The sequence below is a fragment of the Vitis vinifera genome, chromosome 3 (genome assembly GCF_030704535.1).
Source record: "Vitis vinifera cultivar Pinot Noir 40024 chromosome 3, ASM3070453v1".
NCBI classification, from domain to species: domain Eukaryota; kingdom Viridiplantae; phylum Streptophyta; class Magnoliopsida; order Vitales; family Vitaceae; genus Vitis; species Vitis vinifera.
The window spans coordinates 10,840,159-10,863,819 of record NC_081807.1 but is presented as its reverse complement, the minus strand read 5'-3'; positions in this window follow the sequence as shown (position 1 = coordinate 10,863,819).

Genomic DNA, 23,661 nt, shown 5'->3' with positions numbered 1-23,661 from the left:
TTGCATAAGCTCGTACACAAACGACATTATGGGAACAACTTTTGAATATATGATTCGAAGCACCACGTATAGTGGCTCAAAGTATGAAACAACATGTGTCACTCTATCCCAATACTAATGATCAAACATTAGTTTTTCCATATCTCATCCAATGTTTGTCCAACTGAGCTTGTGTAGTGCCCATTCATCACTCAAACAATTTCTTCAAATCAACCATTTTTTTAAGACTACTTTCAAGAGCAATATAATTTGTAGCAAACCTTGTAGCTCCTGGTCGAACAATGTCTCTACCACAGTAATTTCTCATTTTTGCAAGTAACCAACCATGATTGTAAATGAAGTTAGTTATCTTATGGTCATTGTGTATCACATCTGCAACTCTAGGTCTTTTCTCGATGTCTTCAAACATTAGGTCAATGCAATGTGCCACACATGGGGTCCAATATAAGTTAAACTTCTTCATCAACACCTTTCCTGCTTTCATGAACGTTGACCCGTTATCTGTGACAATTTGGACCATATTATCTACCTCGACTTCTTTGATAACATTCTTCAATAGCTTGTATCTGTATTTGAGGTCTTTGATATTGTTCGATGCATCGATTGAATTAAGGAACATTGTACTCCCTTTTAAATAGACCATGAAATTAATTATACTTAATCTTATGGGTCCTGTCCATCCATCTGACATTATGGTGCAACCATATGTCTCCCATTTCTCTCTTTGTTGGTTCACATAAGCTTCCATATCTTTGTATTTCATTTCCAAGTACTTACTCTTTATTTCATATGAAGATGGAGGTTCGATTCCCATTCCTACAAATCATATGTAAGAAATATTTGAAACATGACACAAAAGACTATACCTACTCAAGGTATGAAACAATATAAAATTTGAGAACTTAGAAATTATCAACTTGTTGTGCACCAATAATCATATTCTTGAAGTGGAGAGAGTTTGCTTTATTGGGCGTAACGCTATCATAAATGAATAATTTTCTTATTAAGCGTCCCATCGTTTCTTTAATTGAACCACCCTTTAATATGTCTTTAATATTTTTTTATCTTGTTGCAGAAGACTTCTAGAGGGATGGTGCAATAGATGGTGATGGGTCTAAATGTCACGTACTTTGAGATTTTCGCATTATTGGTGCACCACTAGGGTGTGACAACTCCCATGTTTTATGCTTGCTTCTCACAACAATTTCATATTGTTGCCGCTCCCATTCTATTACACGAACTGCTTCTTGATAACCATCCCACTCATCCGGGTGCATATCTACTAGATACATGTACACTTCTTCATCTTCATCATCAACCTCGTCCATGACATGTATGCCTGGCCCCTATAATGCCATGTAATTGGGCCCGAATCTCTTCAATATGTGTAGTTTTCATTGCTTTTGTTTTACTTTTTTTCATGTAACATCTCTCGTATCTCTTCTTTCACTTTGGGTGGCACTGTAGGATACTCTTTGGTGTTGTTATTTAGGTTTCCATGTGCTAAATGATACTTGAATTGATTAATGCCTCCACTCTTCATTAACAATCCACAAAAATTACAAATTGTCCAATTTCGGTTCCCCTCTACTGGTGAACAATACTTCCAAGCTACATCTCGGTTGAACATGCCACTCCCACCACCTCCACCTCCACCTCTACCTCCACCTCTACTTCCACTTGCACTAGCCATTGCAAATCTATTAAACATATACTATTTAATTACAATTGAATAAAAATTTAAATTAAACAAGTAATTAAAAATAAACTTATTGCAAATCTAGTAATCATGTCAATCAAACTTATTGCAAATGCACTAATTAATTATGATTGAAAAAAATTGAAGAAATTGAGAAGTTGCTAATATTGTTAATTAACTTAATAAATTAACTAAACTAAATTAATTCTATGAAAATCTACTAATTCATTCAAGAGTTAAAAAAAATATACTAATTAATTACGATTGAAAATAAAAAAAAAATTGAAGAAATTGGGAAGCTACTAATATTGTCAATTAACTTAATAAATTAACTAAGCTAAATTAATTCTATGAAAATATACTAATTCATTCAAGAGTTAAAAAATGTACTAATTAATTACGATTGGAAAGAAAAAAAATTGAAGAAATTGGGAAACTACTAATATTGTCAATTAACTTAATAAATTAACTAAGCTAAATTAATTCTATGAAAATCTACTAATTCATTCAAGAGTTAAAAAAATGTACTAATTAATTACGATTAGAAAGAAAAAAAATTGAAGAAATTGGGAAACTACTAATATTGTTAATTAACTTAATAAATTAACTAAGTTAACTTAATTATAAGAAAATCTACTAATTCATTCAAGAGTTAAAAAAAATGTACTAATTAATTACGATTGAAAAGAAAAAAAAAATTGAAGAAATTGGGAAGCTACTAATATTGTTAATTAACTTAATAAATTAACTAAGCTAAATTAATTCTATGAAAATCTACTAATTCATTCAAGAGTTAAAAAAATGTACTAATTAATTACGATTAGAAAGAAAAAAAATTGAAGAAATTGGGAAGCTACTAATATTGTTAATTAACTTAATAAATTAACTAAGCTAAATTAATTATAAGAAAATCTACTAATTCATTCAAGAGTTAAAAAAAAGGTACTAATTAATTACGATTGAAAAGAAAAAAAAAATTGAAGAAATTGGGAAGCTACTAATATTGTTAATTAACTTAATAAATTAACTAAGCTAAATTAATTCTATGAAAATCTACTAATTCATTCAAGAGTCAAAAAATATACAAATTAATTCAAATGTACTAATTAATTACAATTGAAAAAAAAAATTGAAGAAATTGGGAAGCTACTAATATTGTTAATTAACTTAATAAATTAACTAAGCTAAATTAATTATAAGAAAATCTACTAATTCATTCAAGAGTTAAAAAAAAGGTACTAATTAATTACGATTGAAAAGAAAAAAAAAATTGAAGAAATTGGGAAGCTACTAATATTGTTAATTAACTTAATAAATTAACTAAGCTAAATTAATTCTATGAAAATCTACTAATTCATTCAAGAGTCAAAAAATATACAAATTAATTCAAATGTACTAATTAATTACAATTGAAAAAAAAATTGAAGAAATTGGGAAGCTACTAATATTGTTAATTAACTTAATAAATTAACTAAGCTAAATTAATTATAAGAAAATCTACTAATTCATTCAAGAATTAAAAAATGTACTAATTAATTACAAATGAAAAGAAAAATAATTGATGTACTAATTAACGACAATTGAAAAGAAAAAAATTTGAAGAAATAAAGAATATACTAATTAATTACACTTCAATACAAAAATAATTAAAATTTAAAACAAACATACCTTTACAAAAAAAAAAAAAAAAAAAAAGTAACCTTGGGAGCAATGAGAGATTAAAGACGAAATGTGGATGAAATTGGTAAAAAAATGAGCTATTTATAGAAAAAAAAAAGTTGGCCCAAAATAGCTGTTGGATTGAAATCTGGGCAAAATATGACCATTGGATCATCATATAGTTGTTGGGGTTCAATTCTGGCAGTTGGATCACATCCAAATTCAATTTGGACCATAAAATCCACATGAAATTGACCGTTGGAGCTCGGACTAGATTTGGACGGTCAGATCAATGTGGGGAAGCTAGGAGTCATTGGATCAGAGGACCAAGGAAGCAGATTAAGGCGCCCAACTCGAACTAGATCTAGACCGTCAAATCAATGCGGGGAAGTTAGGGTCTATCGGATCAGAGGACCTAGGAAGTAGATAAAGGCATCGGTTTTTTTCAAAAAATCGATGAAAAATTGGCGATACAAACCGAAATTTCGCTGATTAATTGCAATAGCCGATGATTTTTTGAAGATTTTGTCGATTTTTCGCCTGAAGCTAATTTTGTGGCGATTTTGATTGAAATTTAATGAAATTCCTCCCGTCGACATTTCTCCCATTTATTTCGTATTGCCGGTCGTCAAAACCCAAAATTTTGGAAAAAAAAAAAAAAAATTCATCCATGGAATCTATGAGTATAGGGACTCAATTTAGTGACTCCTTGAATGTGGTTGATGTATACCCTCCTTATGTGATGAGTTGGTCAACCTTCAAGTTCAACTAATGGGGAGTATGGTATCTTGAGCTACTCCCATTTTGCACAAATGTCATACCAAGTTCCATATCAGATGTAAGGAGAATTTGACATGAATACATGGGTGAACCTTGAGTATCCTATCTATTTAGAGACAATGTGCAAGACTTTAGAGATATATGCATGGCATGTTAGAATTTTTAACTAATATTATTGAGGCTCAATGAGTTGGTACCAATATTGTCTCCAACAATAAGATGAGGTTTCTTCATCTACCAATTCCAAACCACATTGGTCCTCATTTTGGTATTAAAGGGTAATTACAATGTAATATGCACAAATTATTAATATTTAATGAAATCAAGTCTTTCATGTGGCTTTGTAATGAATGTATAATTACAAAATTCACATTTCTTATTGATCAACATGATATAATTATATCTAATATCGCAAATCATATCATACATATATATCAAATTATTTAACAAAATAACTTTAAAATGTCTATTATACTTCTAATTACATTGCTATGAGTTTTTTTTTTTTTTTTTTTTTACATTTCCATGAGTTTTGATCATTTTAGGCCTTTTGAAATTTTTTTCCAAAATATTCGTCGATATATTTCCTATATAGCCGTAAAATCGAAGTATCAATATATCCGTGATTATTGATATTTTAAACCTTGTTTATGCATGTCATGTTTTAAAAGTTATACTTATTAAATACCTTATATTTTGCAATGAACTTGTTAATTTTCAATATGAGGATGCAAATCAGGAAGACCTTTTTACTTTAGAGCCTAGACAAAAATTACTAAATATGGTGAGGAATACTTATTAATTTTATTACATAATTAATATTGTTAATTTTTAGATCATAAATGTATTTGCATGCAAACTCAATACTTTTAAGAAGAAATTCAAGGAATACGGTCCACGAGATGCTATTTATCCACTACATTTATGGTATGTTCATCCATTATATTTCTTATTAAAGAAAAAAAATGAAACCTAATAAATACTGTGATAGTTTATTTTGCATAGCAAATGATCTTGCATGGTGGTAGAAAATTGTCAAATTCTACCAAGATATTCACATATTATCAAGCCCATGGATGAAATAAAGGATTGTGACAAGGTACATATATGAAGTTGTATTCATATTATAGTTGTAAATAATTATCAATGCTAAAATGTGTGTTTTGTTTAGATACACATATTGATTCATGATAGATGTCTAGATCATTGATATTTGTGTGTGATAAATCTTGATCAATGCAATATTCATATCTTCAATTCATAATCATAAAAAAAAAAAAATGGATCACATGTGAACTACATGTGTGAAAATAGTGGTATATGTCTCACATTTTAATTAATTTTATTACTTTTTAGTGTTAGTTGTTAACTTGACATGTTTTATTTTGCTAAAAGATATAATGATATGAATTAGGTTGAAGAGTGTGCACATTTTTTTAATCTCAATGGGCATGACAAGAATTTATCAAGTTTTTCTATTGAAAGACCTACATGGGTACATGTGCAAGATGATTCGTGCCCAATTGGTGTCTCAGCTGATTCGTATCCAGCTGGTGCTCCTTGATTGAGGGAGTAATCAACAAAATTTATAACCTATTACACCATATACTAGGGTAGCAAAGAAAAAGCTACTATAGCATAGTGGCTCTAGGGTCGTTCACTGGGATGGGTTTTCACTTCACAATTGATATTAATTCAAAGTTGAATTGGTGCCTTTTCCTTTCAAGGTTAGCTTTAAAAGAAAACATAAAGATGTTTGAATGAAAAAGGTTTGGTTTTAAACTAACCAAAAATAGTAACTGATTTTACTTACAAAGAAAAGTGTTTCTTGGAGTTTCAGATCACTAGGCTTAGATTCCTCATACAAAAAGGGAGTTCCGGTCACTTGTTTCTTTTCCTCGCATTAGAGAATTAACATATAGTTAATTCTCCAACCGGTGCTGTACAGATGCTTCCCATTAATGGGTTCAAACACTAAATCCCTCTCACTGATGCACCTTGCAATGGCTCATACCTCTCACCTAGCACTTGCCATTCAAGGTGATCTTTAACCTTGGATTACCCGTCAAAAGCTCGCAAGAGATAACTAATGGATGTCTCCTTGGAGTCCAAAAGCTTACCAAGTGTTGGCTATTCTAGAAAATCCTACCTTCAAACCACCTACCAAAAGCTCGCAAGAGATAAACTGCATCTCCATGGACGGAGATCACTTGCCTTACCTAGTGTTGGGTCAGGTGAATTAAAGGTGTTTTAAGTTAACTAAAAAGATAAAAACCATTAACGGGTCACACTTTCTCTTCATTAAAAATTAAAACAACAAAACTTCCAATTTATGCATTTGGAAACTTACCCGGTTTTCCTCACTCCAAGAGACAAAGAGCCTAGCCTCTCATCCTCTGAGGAAAAATCCTCAGAGTTTGTTTGGCTAGCAAGAAAATGAAAATGAAAGATAAGGAAAAAACAGAGCAAGGCTCTGTATATTCTATATATTTATATATCTATATCTCGTTGGATTACATGATTCTATCTCTATATATCTCTATTACAACGGATGCAAGGGAATATATATAGAGACGTTTTTCTAACCTTCCTAGCTAAGAAATCTTATGGTTGGTGGATTACAAGGAGAAGAATGGAAATTTATACAAAAATATCTGAAGAAAAATATCCAAAAGTGTCGGTCACAAATATCGGGAAGCACTAAGGACCATTTTGCAGGTGAAAACGAGGTCTGCGAGATTTTGCAGACGCACAAAAAGGGCTGCGAAATCACTTCGCAGCAAAAGGCTGATTTCGCAGCGCTGCGAAGTTGGCTTTTAGCTTGCGGTGTTCGGCTTCCAATGTGTTGCAAATATCGGGAAACTTCAGGAGGAATTCCACAGCACTATGCAAAATGGCTGCGAAATCATTTCGCAACAAAAGGGTGATTTCGCAGCCATGCAAAATTCTTCCTTCAGCTTGGAGTGATTGGATTCCAATGGCTGTAACTCCTTCATTTCAACTCCGAATTGCACACCGTTTGAAGAGTCGGATTCTTGACTTCCTGAGATTTGAAATGGTATATAGCATCTAGAAAATGGACTTCGGGAAGTGCTCCAAAAGTGCAAAAGAAGACTGCAGCTGCTGTCCTCTATTTTCTTCACTCTGTTTTTCCTCTCTCTGTTGTTCTTTCCTTGCATACTTTGAACGACTTTGGCAAAGGGCCATGGAGCTCCCAAGCTTGGTTCTTCATTAATTTGAGCTTCCAAAAGCTTTGCCATGAACTATATACAACTCTCCCTCATTCTTGGATTGCTTTGGTGATCAAAAAGCTATCAAAAACACCAAAACTTAACACAATTTGATTAGAAACGATTGCAAGGGTCCTTAACATGTCAATTGAGTTAAAAGGCAATAACTACTACTCAAAAGTGTTTAAAAGAGTTAATTACAAGCTATGAAATAGCACTTTTTGAGTAGTAATCACAAGATAATGGGTAAACAAGTATAACTATTTTATCAAATATAATGTGTTCAAAATAATATTACTATGTACTAAATAGATAAATTTTGTCTCATTGTTTATGTTAGGTGGGATTATGGAGCATATGTCATTAATCATATACAAAAATTAGAATACAGGGACTCAAATTCAACCCCTCTCCATTGGGAGTCTACACTTGCAAGGCACAAGTCGACAATTGAATTAGTGTTTGATGATGAAAATAGTGAGAAAGCCATAATACTAAATAAAATTCATAATCATACAAAAAGCAAGAGAAGAAGAGTATAGAATACAATCAAGAGTTGATTTTTTGTCTACATGATTTTTTACATTGTAGTAGCACTCATTGGTTTTGATATGAAGAACTTGATCTCAAAAATCCAGATGTAAAGTGGTTCATAGTAACCTACATTGAAAATATTTATAGTTATATATATGACTAAATATTAAATGCTTAGGAACTTCATTATATGGACAAATGATATGTGGTTTAAATAAGTTACTATATGACTTTTACTTGGTTTGTGAAGTAATTCGGTGGATGTAACCAGAGCCATAAATCACATAAGCTTGTTTCTAGACTATTCTGAAATGTGCCAAGTGTTTCCTGTAATATGATTTAATTTTTCAATTACTCTCATAAAGAATATTTTGCACATGATAATAAAACTTACAAAAAAAAAATGTTAAACTTTTATTTTGAGAAAATTCATTTGTCTCATGTCTTATCTACCTTCCATGTTGTGATTTAGTAATGAAGGCATGTCTCCCTATATTAACATAAATGATATTTTCTTTCAATTTATAGAATGATATATATTTTAGATAAGTTACTTTATGACTCTTGCTTGGTTTGCAAACTAATTTGGTGGATGTAACCCAAGCCATGAATCATATAAGCTTGTTTCTCAACTATTTTGAAACGTGCCAATTGTTTCATGTAGTATGATTTAATTTTTCAATTACTTTCATAAAGAATATTTTGTACATCGTAATAAAACTTAATAAAAAAAATGTTAGACTTACATTTTGAGTAAACTCATTTGTCTCATGTCTTGATCGACCTTCCATGTTGTGATTTAGTAATGAAGACATGTCCCCCTATATTATCATGAAAAAAATCAATTTTTTCTTTCAATCAATTTAACCAAATAAAAATAAATATAAAGTGAATAATTAATAAATCTAGTGATGAGTTTGAATATACCATTTCTCCAATTGAATCTTCAATGTGGATGGATGCATTATGAATCTTAGCAAACTTTGGACATTTCTGAACAGTGTGTCCTATTTTCTTACATTTCTCACAACGCCTTGGTTTCTTACATTTGTCTTTTAAGGTACCTGGATTATCTTTGGTCTTCATAGTGTTAAGATCTTTAACATGGTGTTTTGTAGCTTTCAAATCTTCTCGTTCACCTTCTTCCATTGAATTTTTACAAAGTTCTTCCATTTGATAAGTGAGTCTTTGAATTTCACATCTAGCCTCTTTAAAAGTTTTTTCTGATTGAGATGCAAAATAAGACATCCATGAGCACATAGAGCTAAGTGCACCATATTGTATGATGTTAGTTGCATCGCCTTGACTTTCATAGTCATGATGAACTTGGACCATTTCTTTTGCTAACTTAGACCACCTTTTCATAATACAACTCTCAGGTATTTCTTCAAGGTGTTCTATCTTCATTACAACAATCATGTGGGGATATGAAAAACCAACTGACTCAAACATTATACAAGTACATTTCATAGACTGATCACCATTACCATAACATACTTTCCATAACTTGTCAGGGCTTCTAAACTTGGTCAATGGATGGATATGATAACCTCCATGATTTTTTGTATTGACAAGGAAAAACAATTTTGCATTCTTCATCTCATCCCTAAATTTGAGAAAAAATTGCCTTGTGAAAATAATCTTTGCATGTTTCTCAAGTGCATAGAGTTTGGTTGTTAGAATAGTTGAAGAATGGTGTGTCTCAAACTCTACATTTGCCTCATTATGACGAATATGTGAGAATGCTCTATCAAAATGCTTCACAAACTCAAACAACTTCAAACGAGTTTTAAGGAAATGATTCAGGTATGCATTCATGCTTTCACACCTTTGTGTGCTTTTCACACTTGAAAAAAAAATGCCCCCCTTAAATGATCTTTTGCTTATTTGGAACGCTTAATATATATATTACCCACTTATGTCCATGAAGAATAAACATTTCCAACAAATCATTTCATGCACATTCAAATTCTTTAATGATGTCTTCCATGAACATGCACTTAGAAAAATGACTAGTAAAATCTTTGACATGGACATTAGTGAATGCATTGCGTTGAATATGCTAAGCACATAATCGATGACAAGAGTATGAAAATATCCTCTTAATGGTTTTATGCATTGCTTTATCCCCATCAGTAATAATAGAAAGAGGCCTCTTGTTATTCATTGCATCAAGAAATGTCTCCAAGACCCATGTATAAGTGCTAGCACTCTCATTTACCAATAATGCACATCCAATCACTATAGTTTGATGGTGATGGATAATGCCAACTAGTATGACCACTAGATTTTTATAAGCATTAGTCTGATAAGTTGTATCAAATGCTAACACATCTCCCAAACAAGTGTAATCCAATCTACTTGTAGAATTTGCCCAAAATAGGTTTGCTAAACGATCGTCTTCATCAACATTGTACTTGTAATAAAAAGATGAATCCATTTCAATCTTTCCACAAAAGCAAGCCAAAGCACCCTCTGCATCACCATCTCTTATTTGAACTCTACGATTAACATCAACATTGTTATATAGATATTTTTTTTTTTTTTTTATTTGTGAAGCCAACATTGTTACATCTACCTGATTGTTGCTCCATGTAATCCATAATTTGGCTAGTTCTCATGCTAACACCTTGCATTGTATTCAATTAAGTGTTATTTGCATTTTGCATGATCGTATGGGATCAAAGGAATTTGATATTTTTTTTGTTCCACCAAAGGATGATTATGATCAGTCATAAACTCCTTCACAATCCACTTGTTCATTTGTTTGTTAAACCTAATCTAAAATGTTGGCTCACAACCAACTCTAGTTATTGCCTTAGGTTCTCGTTTTTTATTTTCATTCTCTAAACACACTCTTTGTCAATATCCTTATTTCGAGCAAACCCACTTATGAGATATTATATTTTGATTCTTATCTCGTTCAACATCATTCTTTCTAACAACGAATCTAGTAATGTTAGGAAGTAAATTATAAAATTCTTCTGCCTCTTCTATTGAGTTGAACTTCATTTTCCATACATCTTCAAGTGTTAAACCATTCAAAATCTTCTCTAAACCTTGCATGACCTCTTCATTAGACTCAATTTTCATATTGTTATCATATTGGTAACTAAAGTCTTCATCATTCAAATCGATAATGAATTCCTTTCCTCTGCCTTTGTCCATCATATCTATGACAAAACTGATATATAAAAGAAAAAGTAATTAGAAAATTACATTATCGAATCATATTTGTTATCAATTTGGTTTTTTTTTTTTAAAAATATTTTTATATCATTTCATACCTTGTTTAACATGTTTCATATCATTTATCAAATTCGTTCATGTCTTTTCTCACTTTTTTTTTAAATAAAGATATGAATAAAATTTTATAATCCCTAAATACAAAAAAAAAATGATATAAAAATATTGAATTTGATAACAAATAACTAAATTATCTTAATTTGTTTAATAAAATTTTTTTACCTTCTTTCACATTGTTCGTACCATCTCTTAGAATATTCGTACACTCTATCATAATATTCATATACTCTCTCACATTGTTCGTACCCCTTTTCACAATGTTTATACCCCCTCTCACATTGTTCATACCCTCTCTCACATTGTTCATACTCTATCTCATATTGTTTGTATTCTATCTCACATTGTTTGTACTCTCTCATAATGTTTGTATTTTCTCTCACATTGTTCATACCCCTTCTCACAGTGTTCGTACCCTCTCTCACATTGTTCATACCCCATCTTACAATGTTTGTATCATCTCTCACAATGTTTGTACCTTCTCTCATAATGTTCGTACCCCCTCTCACAATGTTCGTACCCTCTCTCACATTGTTTCTATCTTCTCTCATAATGTTCGTACCCCCTCTTACAATGTTCATACCCTCTCTCATATTGTTCGTATCTCATCTCACATTGTTCGTACCCCTTCTCACAATGTTCATACCATCTTTCATAATGTTCATACCCCCTCTCACAATGTTAGTACCCCCTCTCACATTGTTTGTACCCTCTCTCACATTGTTCATACACTATTTCACATCATTCATACCTCATCTCATATTTTTTTGTACCATCTCTTACATTATTTGTACTATTTCTCACATATTTTGTACCATCTCTCACATTGTTTGTACTCTCTCTCACATTGTTTGTCCCCCTTCTCACATTATTTGTACCCGTTCTCATATTGTTCGTACTTTGTCTCACATTGTTTATACCCTCTTTTAACATGACATTTCTATCCACAAAAGTTATATTTAAATAAATAAAAAAAGAATCAAATTTTACCTTTAACACTTGTAATCACTTGGAATCTTTCATATAATATCTTCCCAAGAAACAAAAATTCTTATTTTCCTTCTTTAAGATATATAAAACTTCATCTTCAAATTTAATCTATGAATACAAAAAAAATGATATAAAAATATTGATGACAATTTTATAATAAATGACTAAATTGTCTCAATTTGATTAATAATAACTCATAAAAATTCAAAAATCTAAATCTTATAAATCATTACATATTTAAATGCTATTTAACATGACATTTCTACCTACATAATTTATATTTAAAATATATATATATATATATATATATATATATATATATATATATATCAAATGTTACCTTTAACACTTGAAATCACTTGAAATCCTTCATACAATATCTTCTCAAGAAACAAAAATTCTAGTTTTCCTTCTACAAAAAAATGATATAAAAATATTAATAATAATTTGATAACAAAAGATTAAATTATCTTAATTTGATTAATAATAAACTCATAAAAAAAATTCTAAAATCTAAATTTTATAAATCATTACATATTTGTTATATTTAACAAAACATTTCTACCTACAAAATTTATATTTAAATAAAAAAAATATCAAATATTACATTTTACACTTGTAATCACTTGAAATCCTTCATCTTCTTCATGGAATACAAATTTTTTTCTTTTCTTCCTCAAAAAGTTTCAAACTAGATCTTCAAATTTGATTTATCAAAACACATCCCACATATTTTCTAATACGACAGTTGAAACTATTTCATTTTCATATTAAATTAGTATCCCTTTTCATATATTTGAATAATGAGTGTATAAAGGTAGTTGGTAGGATTTTCTTTTTTTAGATAAATGTTAGGTAGTTCATTAAATAACAAATTATATTTGATATTTAATAATAAATTATAAAAAAAGTTATAATATTTAAATATGTATGAGATGCATGCGATTATTTCTCACCAATAGGTCATCTTTACTGGTTTCATAAGTTTTTATTTTTTATTTTTCAATGACATGTACTTTACACATGTCATGTTATTATTGGGGACAAATGTAGGTAGGTACCTCCAAAATAAATAGTAGATACCAAAAAACAACCTATAAAACAAACATATACCTTACAATGAATCAAAAGGAACTTTTCCTCTTGACTTTTTGTAGGCCTTAACTTTTTAGTTACATTCCTTCCCATGCTATCCTTTACACCCAACATTGGGACAAAAGCAATCTAAACGGGTCCATTGATTAACCCTAACACCACTCAAATGTACAGGAATGTATTAGACTAGAAAGACTTAAATTTGTAGTTCAGATGATTGTTGTTGACCTAAATAAAATTGGTGAATTCGTTTTTGATAATATTTATCGAGACAATGATGTGTACCATTTGTGAGTGAACTACATAACAAATGGTATGTATACCACATTTTTAATTACTAATTCTTCATTTTATTTCATTACAATTTAGGTTGGACTATTATTGAACTTTTAGAGACAAGAATTTTCTTAACATGTGAAATCATTATTTATTATTTTAGTGATGCATATTAATTGACTATTCATGCACCTTGTTCGTGGGTTTTAACAGTTTGTTTTTTTATTTTTTTTATTTCAAGTATTTTACCTCTTGTTTTTCTAGATGAAGGTTCATAAGTTCTTTAGACTTGTTTAATTATGTAGAGGAACTAGTATATAAATAATCAATATAAAATGTTACAATTTCTTCTTAAATCTATGTTTCTATAGTAAAAAGTTCATCGTAAGTTTCTTTTATAGCAAACTCATACTCACTCAAGTATTTAAGAGAGGTTAGTTTCTTAACATCTTTAGTTAGATCTTTTACATTTTGGATTCATATTGGACATAAAATCCAAGTATTACACTTATACATTTTGGATTCATATACTTATATTTTTTTTCCTTTCTAAACTGCAATTATAAGCCTTAAACTTAGTATGATTTTTTTTTCCAAAATTTTAAATATGTTATATATTTAACTTAAATATATGTGAAGTATGTCTATGGAAATTATTAACAATTATGAGAACATATGTACATTGCCCACCACCATATCAGGGTTTCAACTCCTAATAACTCGTTGTATATGAATTCGAGGTTAGTCTCATCTTGCATAAGGGTTTGCCTCAAATCCATTGCACAATTGAACTCTAATTCCCTTATCTCCACTCTCGTGGCTTCTCAATTGCACAAGATAGTTATCCACATATCACAAAATTTAGTACACTTAGTGCATTGACGAACCCTAAGAGATGGAATTGAAGCTAAGAAGGAAGAACACTACAAAAGAAATGACTTTTGTTGTGATATTTTAGGTTTTTTGAGAGAAAAGGTCTTGATTGAATGGTTGGGTGCTTGATAAAGTCAAGGGTCGTGTCATAGAGGGAAAATTAAAGACTAGAAAATCAAGGAAAATGTTGATATGATATTTTACTTTTCAGCTGGAGAAGAAAAGAAGAGAGAAGAGAGAGAAAACTAGAGAGAGAAATAAAGAGTTTTAATTGGTTTATCTCAAGCCATTAGAGATGATAGTGGAAAGATAAAAAATCAAATAAATAAATAAATTTTCAAAAAATTTATAAAAAAATCCTTTGAAGACACAAGAGGTAAAATACTCATCGATTCAATAGATCTATGCTACTAAATCCTATAGCACTTGATGCATGTTATATAGTAACCTCACATTCAACCGAATGCATTAGCTAACCTTGTCTACTTAGAAGCCTCATCTTGAGCAGCTTTCAGAGTGATATAGTAGAATTGACAATCAATGTAAAAGGGGATAGAAAGCGCTAGGTTAGGTTAAGGTTTGGAGCAAGAAGCTTCAAACTCTAAGCTCTTTCAAGATGGTCATCAGGTTTTGATATGATAAAGCGAGCATCCTTAGATATGATAAGCAACCTTGACATATAATTTAAATGATGTAACTTGACTTGTAAATTATAAGTCATGATAGACTTAGATATTCTATAAAAACAATACATTGACTTATAATTTTAAGTCAAGATAATCTCTCATAAGCCATGCTTATCATTTTCCATTTACACATATGTCATAATTGCTTATGGTTAAATTGTACAAGTCTTTACTACCCATTAAAATAGCATACCATGACATATGCTTTTTTAAGTCTAAGAAAATATATGTCAACATAAGCAAAATAATAGGACATTCAGAACCTAAGTTTCCTGCCCAAACTCTCTCTTGCCCGAGTGCCTAAAACAGTAGGAGACCAAAGAAAATGGAAAAGTAACCTCGTCTTCATCTCCATATCGAAACCAAACGCTAAGTTTCCTTGTTTTCTTCTCAATTTGGGAAATGAAAAAAACCCTAACCTGCCTTTACTTCCTCATTGTATGAAACCAAAAAATCCTAAACTCTTTCTCTCATTCTAAAACGTCTACACCTTGTTTTCTTTCAATTTTGGAACCTAAAAAGCCCAAATAATATTGAAGAAGGCTTATAGGGTTGGAATCTAGAAGAGACAGAAAGCGTGGTAAATGGCCAGCTGGACTGCTAATCTCGAACTCTCTTCCATTCGCTATGCCTTGCAGCTCAGTCCTCAGGGCCAAAAATAAAAAAAAATAAAAAAATAAAAAATCAGATTGTTGTGACAGAGGATGGCCTAGAGTGAGATTGCTTAGGCATGAAAAAACTGAGAAGCCTGGAAAACTCCTTTTCAATAATCAATTGTTCTTCATAATTTTGGTTTTATCATGATTTATTATTTAGAAAATTTAAAATAAATCAAATTTGATCCTTGATAATTTACATACATATGAGTATCTTTATTTTATATCTATTAGATTCATTGTAATGTGAATTTTTGTGTTATTGTAATATGAATTTAGTTATATATTATTGTAATCATGGCGTATAGGCTATTCATTTGAATCATCATCTGACCATAAGACAAAAGCTTATTCACGAATTCAATTTAATAAAAACTTTTAATTTTTTTTTCTTGAGAACTTGAAAACTCATTAAAAATTTAATAAAAACTTCTCCATTCATTTAGTTAATTTTATCAAAAAGGTTTATAAATGCACTTGTTTTAACATTTTTTTTATTTTATAAATTTGAACCTTAAGCCATAACTTCATGATTCCCACCTGCTTTTAAGGTCTTTCTAATGTTTGATATTGTAGGTTAAGTAGTCAAAGTCCTATTGCTCGGGTAAGAAATTTATGCTCACGCACTACCAATTGAGAAGAAAGATTTCATTGCTAAAATGGGCTTCGGGGGATTCATCCAATTAGCTTGCAAAGAGCTCAGTTATGAACTAATCTAGTGGATCATTGCCAATTATGACATTGGCTACCACCCCACTTATATATGGCCACAAGAATTGTTGCCCTGGTAACTCTTGAAGATGTGAGTGAGATCGTAGGCATCCTAACCATTGGTGTGGACGTTGTTGTTCATAATAGGAGAGCAATGACAAATTGCACTTACAACATGTAGTTGTTGGAAGAGAACCTCCATAATCTACCCATTGGTGAGGAATTCAAAAACTCAATAGGATGCATGACTTATGGGACACAATTTGGGATAGTGATGTTGTTGTCCAGAAACAATTAAGTGAAGTTTATCCTACAATTCCTAGAGGATGGAATCAAGGACTACCGCAATAGTCACCCAACATATATTAAGGGCTACATGTTGTTCCTTCAGGTACATCCTATCAATTTACACAATGTTGCAAAACCAAAAGGAATGTAATATTAGATTTAGACATACTAATATTATTATTAGATGTTTTTCTATTCACTTTGTTACATACCATTAAAAATAACTTAGAAACTTGTTCATGTTCACATTCTAGTTGTGAAATATTTACGTTACCAGTCATTGTGCAAAAAAAAAAGAAAAAAATCATAAGTTGATCATTAAGTTGTACTCCTTTATGTTGTCCTTTGATACAAATGGAATGTCATTCATTTATTAATCAACATGTGTGTTACTCAAATAATATAGCACACTAAAGTACTTAGATTCGGGTAGGAATTTATGCAGTCCACTGCCTTATCATTTTAAATGATTGTATAATCTCAACATCCATTTGAATGGACTGAGATAGCACGATAGGTGGCATTCATGAAGAGTGGACCCTACCATTCATTTTTAATGTTGCTGATTTTTTAATTTCTCTTGTTACTCACTTATATTTTAATCCCATCTCTTAGCTTTTTTATATGGAAAAATTTCGAATGCCCTCGGTCGATGTTCAAGTGACACGTCCGTGAGCTGCAGCATGGAGAGATGACCTTATTAAAAAATGATTAGCCGGGAAAATCCACATGTTCAGCAGATATTGTCACTTGGATGTATGCTTCCAAGCCTCCCGTTGTTCTATTATGTAACACTTGAATAACAACTTGGGCATAAATTAATTTTCTGTTTTACTTCACATGCAGTTGGTAAACCAAGAACAAATGCCTTCAGAAAGTCATTATGGCCCTTGCTTTCGCTTTGGCATGCAATGTTGTGACACTCCACTCTAGGAATTTTGTTGGCCCTCGCTCACATACATCACCACATATTGAAGGCGAAAATGATGATGGCACAAAGAATGACGACCTTCTCCCCATGTGGTTGAACCACCTAGTGCAGCCATCACTCCACTGTCTATTTCCATTATGAAAATGAAAATGAAATAAAATGACTTTTTTATTTTAATATAAGATATAAGATTGAAAAACTCGCTTCTTATTAGGATTAACCCATGGGAATTTATAAATAAAAATGAAAAGAGATTAATGAAGTGCAACTCCTTGAGAGTTGTGATGATGACGCCTTACACTACTACAAAAATAATTTATGGTGTCACTATTTATGGTGTCACTTTTAAAATAATGACACCATAGGGTTTATAATTAATAAAGGTGACGCATCATATAAAAAATCTTCAATTGAGGTAGTTAGATGATGTTAGTTTTATATTTAGAGTGTCATTTATCGGGAAGTGACATCATATAAAATAAATTTTTTTAAGCATTATAACTTAATGAGCCCACTTTTAGAATTAATAATGAGGGATAATATATAAAAAGTCCATTTCCATATGTCACCCACAATCCAAAAAATCTCAATATATAAACCCTATATATAAAACCATAATATTCTTCTACCTTTCTCTCACCCATAGTCAACACGCTCACAACCGGTATTCTTCACTTTGTGGACTCCCAGGTAACCCAAAATCTCTTAGATCTATCATTTTTTTTCTTTTATTAATGTCATTATATTAATTGTTTCAACATCTTTGTATTATGTTTTTTGTGAATTATGTTTTCTTGAGTTGTAGGGAAGAAAAACTTAGGTTTAATCTTCTAGCATAGAAGAAAAAATTGTAGATTAATTGATTTTTTTAATCTAAACCAAACACATGATCAAGTCCTTAAAAAAAAGTGAAAAACAGGAAAAAATGAATGATTTTTAATGAGTAAATTGTGTGAGAATGAAGGTACAGAAATCACTCATATAGTGAACATTTCCTTGTTTGAAATCATTGTATTTCTCCATGTGAACCTTTCCGTCCAATATAACTAGCCTAAAGAATGCTAGGTCATTCACTGCTTCCATCATCTCTTTGGTGATTCCGGTCTCCGCCCATGGCCGGAGATCCTCGTAGCTCCTCAGGAAGTAGTCCGGGCATGCATTACCGGAGAAAGGGTGCTGTTTGGTTGAGATTGTAAATTTGTGCTTAACAAGATCGAAACCCTCTCATATTTGTCAGATCGAAATTCAAACTGACCGGTGTTGGGATTATTGTTTGCAGCCTCTTCTACTGGCTCTTGATTTAGCCTCCGCGAAAGTCATGGAGTTAGCGCTGGAGTGGTTGTTCAAGTTGTATTCGCTGGGGCTGATCCACGACGTGATTGATGGGAAGGGGATTGATTACTACTCAAAAAGTGCTATTTTATAGTTTGTAATCAACTCTTTTAAACACTTTTGAGTAGTAGTTATTACCTTTTAACTCAATTGACATGTTAAGGACCCTTTCAATCATTTCTAATCAAATTGTGTTAAGTTTTGGTGTTTTTGATAGTTTTTTTATCACCAAAGCAATCTAAGATGAGGGAGAGCTCTATCTAATCTATGGCAGAGCAAATGGAAGCTCATTTATAGGAAGAATCCAAGCTTTGGAGCTTTGTAGTCCTTTGCCAAAAGCAAATCAAGAATGCAAGGAGGAAAAACAGAGAGAGGAATCTAACATGAAGAAATTCAAGAGGACAGAAGATGTAGGATATATTTCGAGCATTTCCTAGAGTCCATTTTAGATATACTATATGTTGTTTCAAAGCTCGGGAAGTCAGAAATCCAACGCTTCAAACAGTGTGCAAATTGGAGCTGAAATGAAGAAATTATGGCCATTGGAAGACAATCGCGCCTAGTTGAAAGACAATTTCACAAGTTGCGAAATCACAATAGTCAACTTGCGAAATCAAGGTCCAACTTGCGAAATCCACCTGTGTACTCCTAGATATTTGCGACCGACTCTTTTAGATTTTTTTCTTCAGATATTTGTTGTTTAAATCCCTATTTTCTCATTGTAATCCACCAATCATAGGATTCCTTAGTTAGGAAGTAAAAAGGAAGGGTGAATAACCTTTCTATACATCTATTGTAATTTTTCTTTTTAAAAAGATCTCGGGAGTTTTTTTTCTCAAAGACCAACTTTTGTATAGTTTTGAAGAAAGTAATATACAGAGCTTTGCTCTGCCTTACCTACTCATTTTGATTGTATTTTTCTCACTAGCCAAACAAACTCTGAGGATGTTTCCTCAGAGGATGAGTGGCTAGGCTTTTTGTTTCTTGGAGTGAAGGAAGCTGGGTAAGGTTCTGAATGCAAAAATTGGAAGTTTTGTTGTTTCAGCTTTTAATGAAGAGAAAGTGTGACCCGTTAATGGTTTTTATGTTTTTAGTTAACTTAAAACGCCTTAAAATCACCTGGGCCAACACTTGGTAAGGCAACTGGACTCCGTCCATTGAGTTACACTAGTTTATCTCTTGCAAGCCTTTAGGAGGTGGTTTAAAGGTAGGATTTTCTAGAATAGCCAACACTTGGTAAGCTTTTGGACTCTAAGGAGACATTCATTAGTTATCTCTTGCGAGCTTTTGACGGGTAATCCAAGGTTAAGAATCACCTTGAATGGCCAATACTAGGTGAGAGGTATGAACCATTGCAAGATGATCCAGTGACAAGGAATTAGTGTTTGAATCCATAAAAGGGAAGCATTTGTACCACACCGATTCGGGAAACAACTATATGTTAAATCCCCAATGCGATGAAAAGATTCAAGTGACCGGAACTCTCTTTTTGTAATAGGAACTTGAGCCTAGTGATCTAAAAACTCCAAGAAACACTTTTCTTTGTAAGTAATTTCCATTATTATTGGTTTCACCTAAAAACCAACCTTTTCAAACATCTTTATGTTTTCTTTTAAAGCTAACAGTGAAAAGAAAAAGCACCAATTCATCTTTGAATTAATATTAGTTGTAATTTGAAAACCCATCCCAGTGAACAATCTTAGAGCCACTATGCTATGCTAGCTAAGGCTATCCTAGTACATGGTGAAATAGGTTTATAAATTTTGTTGATTACTCCCGTCTGAGGACCTAAATCAAGGTACACCAGTTGATTGAACACCAATTAACAGGACATACACCAACTGGGCACGAATCAGGGATGATAAAGGCGATGCAGAAATCGGCTAGGAGCGGCGAGGACGCGATCGACCTCGCCGTGCTTAAGGTTCTTCCCTCTGTGGTTCGATCACCAGTGGTGGAAGTTCCGAATGGGTCTGAATGTGATGGAAAAATATTGAATAGATTTTGATTTCGTGATTTCTTGATTTCTTGATTTCGTGATTTCATGATTTCTTGATTTCTTGATTCCTGCACTTAGAATACCAATTCCATACCATTACATTGATTTCAAACAAAAAAACCCAGATTTTTTTCAATTTTCTCCATTATTTTGAAAATCAACCATCATTTTCTTCTTTTATGACTTCTAGACCTGAGAATTTCCTTAGGTATGTAGGTAAGGACCGTGTGGTTTCTCCATTGGTACTACCTTGAAAACGCAATTTCAAAGTGCAATGACTCGAGTCAACATAACCTTTGAATTGCCCCACCTTTGTGGGGACTTGGGCATTTACTCACGGAATCACTAAAATAGAATTGTCTTTTCAAATTTTATTTTATTTTATTTTTCTACAGGCTAGCTAGAAATATCTATGGTTGGATTTAATTTATTTGTACCTTAATTTAGGTGATATTTGTTAAAACTAACACTTAGAAATTAAATTCCAAAAATACCCCTGAATCATACCGTGGGGAGCGATGCCCCCCCGTACCCCCCCAACTCAGGCATTTGCTCATTTTTCTCCATATTTCTTTCACTCAAATATGAGCCACATGCAACAATATCAAACCTTCACACAATTATTGGTTTATTAAGGATGAGAGTGAAAAACTCATATTTAATACATTTGCCAATCAGGCTTGTATTTCTATGGTTGTGGGCAAATATGACCCATTACAATAACATGGCAAGTAGAAGTCTTAGATGACCATCTTCATCAACCTTTTACTTTATCCTAACATGATTATGATGTCAACCAATTACATACTTATTAATGAACTCTTTGGAAATGATAAGCTAGAAATATTTATTTCAAAGTGGGGCCATTCCTCTCACCATGAGATACATAACCCAACTACCCAAATCCCATGTATGGTGGTTTTCACAGTAAAAAAAATGACTCAAAAACTTTCAATTCAATATATAGTCTGATATAATATTTTTATAAATATTTTGGACTAAATTATGAATTTATGGTCCCACGCGGCTTCAACTACGGATAGGTCTATTAATGCAAACAAAAAGACTAGTACTTTTGATAAATTTTAGTATTTATAAATTAAAATTTTAGTACTTAAATTTAATATTTGTAAATTATATAAATGACTTTCAGCATGTAATATATATAAATACACATGTTCATACTTGAAATATTGCATTTTTTTGGATTATTAGTTTAATTTAATGGAGATGAATATTTAGTTGAAAAGTTACAATGTATTATTGAAAATATGACTTGATAGTTGATTATGGATATGTGTCATTTTTAGTATAAAAAAAAAAATTAAATCTGTAACATTTTATATTGATAATATATTATTTTTGTAACAGGTTCAAATAGTAAGCAATTCATTATCAAAGAAGTCACTGAAAGTGTAAGTGTATGTTTATTTATTGCATGCTCTTATATAGTATCAATTTTAAGGAAGATAAAATTACCTTGTAAAGGTAATTAAATCTTTATATATTTTAATTTTTTTTCTATATATTATGCTTTTGAAGCTTGTTTAATTAAACATATTAGTTATTTGACAAACTTTTCACAAATGTTTTGTATACTTATGTGTTTTATTTTGTTACAAAGTTTTATGCATAATACTTATGTATATTTTTTCACAAACTTTTTACAACTATTTTGTGATTTAATGCATATTAATTTTTGTTCTTGTCTATATAAGCTACATTTAGTTATTTAAATATATCCAATATTATGTTGAAGAAAGATGTACTTAACTTTTTTTGTTCTTAATATTAACAAGTTTTGCAGTTCTCTTGTTTAGGATATATATTCCATTATTTTAATTGAAATGGAAAATCGAGAATGGATGTCAAAAGATAGAAGGTCAGTTGAGTATGATGAAGGAGTTGAAAACTTTATCAATTTTGCATTAGCACATTCAACCAACCATACCTCTATCAAATGCCCATGCTTATGTTGTGGAAATCTATTATGTCAAACTCCTTAAGTCATTAGAGAACATTTGTTCTTTAATGGAATAGATCTCAGTTATCGAGTATGGTATTGGCATGGAGAAAAGGGTCCCAGTGAAGGATTTTCAAATGTCTCACAACAACGTTATGACAAATGCGAGTATAATGATGTTGCTGACATAATAGATATGGTTAATGCTGCACAAGTTAATTGTATGAATGATTCCCAAGCATTTGGAAGGTTACTTGAAGATGCAGAAAAACCTTTATATCCTGGATGCATGAAATACACAAAGTTGTCAACATTAGTAAAACTTTACAACTTAAAAGCACGTTATGGTTGGTCTGACAAAGGATTCTCATAATTGCTTCAGTTGCTTGGAGATATGTTGCCATTGAATAATGAGATGTCGTTTTCCATGTATGAAGCTAAAAAGACTTTCAGTGCTCTTGGTATGGAATATCAAAAAATTCATGCATGTCCTAATGATTGTATTTTGTATAGAAACCAGTATAAGGATGCTATTGCATGCCCAACTTGTGGAAAGTCAAGGTGGAAGATAAACAATGAGGGGAGAAAGATTAAGAAGGGGGTTCCTGCAAAGGTTTTGTGGTATTCTCACCAATCCCTAGATTCAAAAGGATGTT